Below are 6,623 nucleotides of genomic sequence, written 5' to 3' on the forward strand. Positions count from 1 at the left end.
GTAGGGATTGCCATGCAACAGATGCACTAGAGCTATAAATGAATGAAAGCTCAACAAAAGAAAACTAGTGTGTGTGCATCCAACTTGCTTGCTCACGAAGACCTAGGGCATTTGAGGAAGCCCATCGTAGGAATATACAAGCCAAGTTCTATAATGAAAAATTCCCACTAGTATATGAAAGTGACAACATATGAGACTCACTATATGAAGAACGTGGTGCTACTTTGAAGCACAATATATGAGAACCGCTATATGAAGGACATGGTGCTACTTTGAAGCACAAGTGTGGAAAAAGAGATAGTAACATTGCCCCTTTTTATTTATTTTCTTTTTTATTATTTTTCTTTTTTCTTTTTTTTTCTTTTTTTTCTTTGGCCTTTTTTTCTTTTGGCCTTCCCTTTTTTTCTTTTTGGGGACAATGCTCTAATAATGATGATCATCACACTTTTATTGATTACAACATATGAACTACAACTCGAAACTAGAACAAGATATGACTCTATATGAATGCCTCCGGCAGTGTACCGGGATGGTGCAATGAATCAAGAGTGACATGTATGAAAAATTATGCATGGTGGCTTTGCCACAAATACGATGTCAACTACATGATCATGCAATGGCAATATGACAAAAGTAATGTGTGTCATGATGATAAACGGAATGGTGGAAAGTTGCATAGCAATATATCTCGGAATGGCTATGGAAATGCCATAATAGGTAGATATGGTGGATGTTTTGAGGAAGATATAAGGAGGTTTATGTGTGATAGAGCATATCATATCACGGGGTTTGGATGCTCCGGCAAAGTTTGCACCAACTCTCAAGGTGAGAAAGGGCAATGCACGGTACCGAAGAGGCTAGCAATGGTGGAAAGGTAAAAGTGTGTATAATCCATGGACTCAAGATTAGTCAAAAGAACTCATATACCTATTGCAAAAATTTAGAAGTCATCAAAAACCAAGCACTACACGCATGCTCCTAGAGGGATAGATTGGTAGGAAAAGACCATCGCTCGTCCCCGACCGCCACTCATAAGGATGCACAATCCAAGTACACTTCATGTTTCAAATTTGTTACACAACTTTAACCATATGTGCATGCTAAGGGACTTGCTAACTTCAACACAAGCATTCTTTAAATTCATAATCACCCAACTAGCATGACTTTAATATCACTACCTCCATATCTCAAAACAATTATCAAGTATCAAATTTATCATAGCATCCAATTCACTTCCTATGATAGTTTTTATTATACCCAACTTGGATGCCTACCATTCTAGGACCAATTTTATAACCATAGCAAATACCACGCTGTTCTAAGAGACTCTCAAAATAATATAAGTGAAGCATGAGAGACTAGCAACTTCTACAAAATTAAGCCACCGCCATGCTCTAAAAGATATAAGTGAAGCACTAGAGCAAAAACTATCAAGCTCAAAAGATATAAGTGAAGCACATAGAGTATTCTAATAAATTCTAAACAAGTAGGATTCTCCCAAAAGGTGTGTACAGCAAGTATGATTGTGGAAAACTAAAAAGTAAATACTAATATAATACACGACGCTCCAAGCAAAACACATATCATGTGGCGAATAAAAATATAGCTCCAAGTAAAGTTACCAACGAACGAAGATGGAAGAGGGGATGCCTTCCCGGGGCATCCCCAAGCTTAGCCTTTTAGCTAATCTTTAATATATTGGGCTGCCATGGGAATCCCCAAGCTTAGGATTTTGCCACTCCTTATTCCATAGTCCATCAAATCTTTACTCAAAACTTGAAAACTTCACAACACAAAACTCAACAGGAAATCTCATAAGCTCCGTTAGTGAAAGAATAAAACCACCACATAAGGAACTGTAATGAACTCATTCTTTATTGATATTGGTGTTAAACCTACTGTATTGCAAGTTCTCTATGGTTCATACCACTTAATACTAGCCATAGATGCATCAAAATAAGCAAACAACACACGAAAAATAGAATCTGTCAAAAACAGAACAGTCTGTAGAAATCTGTAACTGACGCAAACTTATGGAACTCTAAAAATCCTACCAAAATGGGAAGTCCTGGAAAATTTGTCTATTGATCAGAATAAAAAAGAATCAACGCAAAAGCACATTTCTGTGATTTAAAAAAACTAATTTCATGCGCGCAAAGTTTCTGTTTTTCAGCAGAATCAAATTAACTATCATCATAGGTTATCCTATAGGTTCTACTTGGCACAAACACTAATTAAAACATAAAAACACATCTAAACAGAAGGTAGATGCAAATTTTATTACTAAACAGACACAAAAACAAAAAACACAAATAAAATTGGGTTGCCTCCCAACTAGCGCTATCGTTTAACGCCCCTGGCTAGGCATAAAAGTGAAGATAGATTCAAGTAGTGCCATCTTTGGCACTCAATTCATAAGTAGCTCGCATGATAGATTCATAAGGTAATTTGACTTTCTTTCTTGTAAAGTGCTCCATGCCTTTCTTTAATGGAAATTGGAATCTAATGTTCTCTTCCTTCATATCAATAATCGTGCCAATCGTTATAAGGAAAGGTCTACCAAGAATAATAGGGCAAGAAAGATTGCAACCTATATCAAGAACGATAAAATCTATGGGCACCAAATTTCTATTAACAACAATGAGAACATCATTGATCCTTCCCATTGGCTTTTAATGGTGGAATCCGCAAGGTGCAAATTTAAAGAGCAATCATCAATATCATGGAAACCTAGAATATCACATAAAGTTATCGGAATCATGGAAACACTAGCACCCAAATCACAGAAAGCAAAACACTCATGATCTTTAATTTTAATCTTTATAGTAGGTTCCCACTCATCATTAAGTATTTTAGGTATAGAAACTTCCAAATTAAGTTTTTCATCATAAGATTGCATCAAGGCATCACCGATATGTTTGGTAAAAGCTTTATTTTGACTATAAGCATGAGGAGAATTAACAAAGGATTGCAACAAGGAAATACAACGTCCTAAAGAACAATTATCATAATCAAATTCCTTGAAATCCGAGATAGTTGGTTCAATGCTATTTAAAGTCATGACCTCCCCAATCCCACTTTGACCAAATTTAGCATCAAGGTCTAAAAACTCTGAATTATTGGGACGCCTTCTAACTAAAGTTGACTCATCTCTAGTCCCATTATTATCAAGATTCATATTGCAAAACAAAGATCTAATAGGGGACACATCAATAACTTTATGATCTTCATCATTATTTTCATGGAAACTAGAAGAACATGCCTTTACAAAGCAATCTTTCTTAGCACGCAATCTAGCGGTTCTTTCCTTGCACTCATCAATGGAAATTCTCATGGCTTTGAGAGACTCATTGATATCATGCTTAGGAGGAGTAGATCTAAGTTTAAGAGAATCAACATCAAGCAAAAGTCTATCAATGTTCCTAGCCAAATCATCAACTTTGAGCAATTTTTCTTCAAGCAAGGCATTAAAATTCTTTTGCGAAATCATAAATTCTTTCACACTATTCTAGAAATCATAGAGAATCTTATTAAAATTACCATAAGAATTATTGTAGGAAGTTCCATAATTATTAGAGGAATTGCTAGGGAACGGTCTAGGATTAAAGTTTCCTCTATAAGCATTGTTTCCAAAACTATTCCTACCGACAAAATTCACATCCATAGATTCATTATTATTCTCAATCAAAGTAGACAAAGGCATATCATTGGGATCAAGAGGAGTATTCTTAGTAGCAAACAATTTCATAAGTTCATCCATATTTCCACTCAAAACATTAATTTCTTCTATAGCATGCACCTTTTTACTAGTAGATCTTTCGGTGTGCCATTGAGAATAATTAGCCATAATATTATCAAGAAGTTTTGTAGCATCTCCTAACGTGATTTCCATAAACATGCCTCCCGCGGCCGAATCTAAAAGATTTCTAGAAGCAAAGTTCAACCCGGCATAAATTTTTTGTATGATCATCCATAGATTCAAACCATGAGTAGGGCAATTGTGAATCATCAATTTCATTCTTTCCCAAGATTGGGCAACATGCTCATGATCAAGTTGTTTAAAATTCATAATATCGTTCCTAAGAGTGATAATCTTAGCGGGAGGAAAATACTTAGAGATAAAATCATCTTTGCACTTGTTCCAAGAATCAATACTATTTTGAGGCAAAGACGGAAACCAAACTTTAGCACGATCTCTAAGTGAAAATGAAAATAACTTCAATTTAACAATATCATTATCCGTATCTTTCTTCTTTTGCATATCACACAAATCAACAAAGTTGATTAGATGAGTAGCGGCATCTTCCCTAGGAAGGTCGGAAAATTGATCTTTCATAACAAGATTCAACAAAGCAGTATTGATTTCACAAGACTCAACATCATTAAGAGGAGCAATCGGAGTACTAAGGAAATCATTATTATTGGTATTGGAGAAATCACACAATTTGGTATTATCTTGCGCCATAGCAACAAGTAATCCAACACACAAGCAAACAGAAAAAGGCAAGCTAAAAAGAGAGGAGAAGATTGGGAAAGAGAGGGAGAATAAAATGGCAAGGGTGAAGTGGGGGAGAGGAAAACGAGAGGCAAATGGCAAATAATGTAAATGCGAGGGAGATGAGTTTATGTTGGGTACTTGGTATGTCTTGACTTGAGCGAAGTCCTCCCCGGCAACGGCGCCAGAAATCCTTCTTCCTACGTCTTGAGCTTGCGTTGGTTTTCCTTGAAGAGGAAAGGGTGATGCAGCAATAGTAGCGTAAGTATTTCCCTCAGTTTTTGAGAACCAAGGTATCAATCCAGTAGGAGGCTCCTCAAAAGTCCCACGCACCTACACAAACAAACAAAGAACTCGCAACCAACACAATAAAGGGGTTGTCAATCCCTTCACGGCCACTTGCGAAAGTGAGATCTGATAGAGATAGTATGATAAGATAAATATATTTTTGGTATTTTATGATATAGATTGGAAAAGTAAAGATGCAAATAAAAGTAGATTGAAAACTTATATGATAAAAGATAGACCTGGGGGTCATAGGTTTCACTAGTGGCTTCTCCCAAGATAGCATAAGTATTACGGTGGGTGAACAAATTACTGTCGAGCAATTGATAGAAAAGCGAATAATTATGAGATTATCTAGGAATGATAATGTATATAGGCATCACGTCCGTGACAAGTAGACCGACTCCTGCCTGCATCTACTACTATTACTCCACACATCGACCGCTATCCAGCATGCATCTAGAGTATTAAGTTCATCAGAACAAAGTAACACATTAAGAAAGATGACATGATGTAGAGGGATAAACTCATGCAATATGATATAAACCCCATCTTTTTATCCTTGATGGCAACAATACAATACGTGCCTTGCAACCCCTGCTGTCACTAGGTAAGGACACCGCAAGATTGAACCCAAAGCTAAGGACTTCTCCCATGGCAAGAAAGATCAATCTAGTAGGCCAAACCAAACTGATAATTCGAAGAGACTTGCAAAGATAACACAATCATATATTAAAGAATTCAGAGAAGATTCAAATATTTCTCATAGATAAACTTGATCATAAACCCACAATTCATCGGATCTCGACAAACACACTGCAAAAAGAGTTACATCGAGAAGAAGCCATCTAGCTAATAACTATGGACCCGAAGGTATGCGGTAAATTACTCACAACTCATCGGAAGGGCTATGGTGTTGATGTAGAAGCCCTCCGTGGTCGATTCCCCCTATGGCGGAGCGCCGACGAAGGCTCCAAGATGGGATCTCGCGGATACAGAAGGTTACGGCGGTGGAAATTGTTTTTCCTTGGCTCCCTAGATGTTTTCGGGGTACGTGGGTTTATATAGGAGGAAGAAGTAGGTCGGTGGCCGCCCGAGGGGCCCATGTAACACCCCGGATTCGATGCGCCATGTGTCTACCAGTTAATCGCCTCTGTTGCCATGTCATTTGCGTGCGTGTTGCATTTTATCATGTCATCATGTGCATTTCATTTTGCATACGTGTTCGTCTCATGCATCCGAGCCTTTTCCCCGTTGTCCGTTTTGCAATCCGGCGCTCCTATGCCCTCCGGCGTTCCCCTTTCGTCTCTCGTTGTGAGCGGGTGTCAAACATTCTTGGAATGGACCGAGGCTTGTCAAGTGGCCTTGGTATAGCACCGGTACACCGCCTGTCAAGTTTCGTGCCATTTGGAGTTCGTTTGGTACTCCAACGGTTAACCGGGTAACCGTAAAAGCCCCTTCTCCTTGCAGCCCAACACCCCTTCCAAAGTGTCCCAAAACCCATCTAACTCCCCTCCATGCTCTCGGTCGTTCGATCACGATCGTGTGGGCGAAAACCGCTCCCCATTTGGACTCTCCTAGCTCCCTCTACCTATAAATATGCCCTCTCCCCCGAAATTCCGCAGTCCAAACCCCCGAAACCCTAGATCCATCCCCTCCGCGCCGCCGGACATGTCCGCCGACGGCCGGACATGTCCGCTCCACCGCGCCGCCCGCCGCAGCCAACCACACAGCGCCACCTGTCCCCGCACTCTCTCTCTCCTCTGCGCCATCGCCGCCGGCCCGCCCAGGCACGAGCGGGGCCCGCACGAGCCCATCGGGGCCCGAGCGCGCGCCGCCGCCC

Source organism: Triticum dicoccoides, chromosome 4B, assembly GCF_002162155.2.
Source record: "Triticum dicoccoides isolate Atlit2015 ecotype Zavitan chromosome 4B, WEW_v2.0, whole genome shotgun sequence".
Taxonomy (NCBI): Eukaryota; Viridiplantae; Streptophyta; class Magnoliopsida; order Poales; family Poaceae; genus Triticum; species Triticum dicoccoides.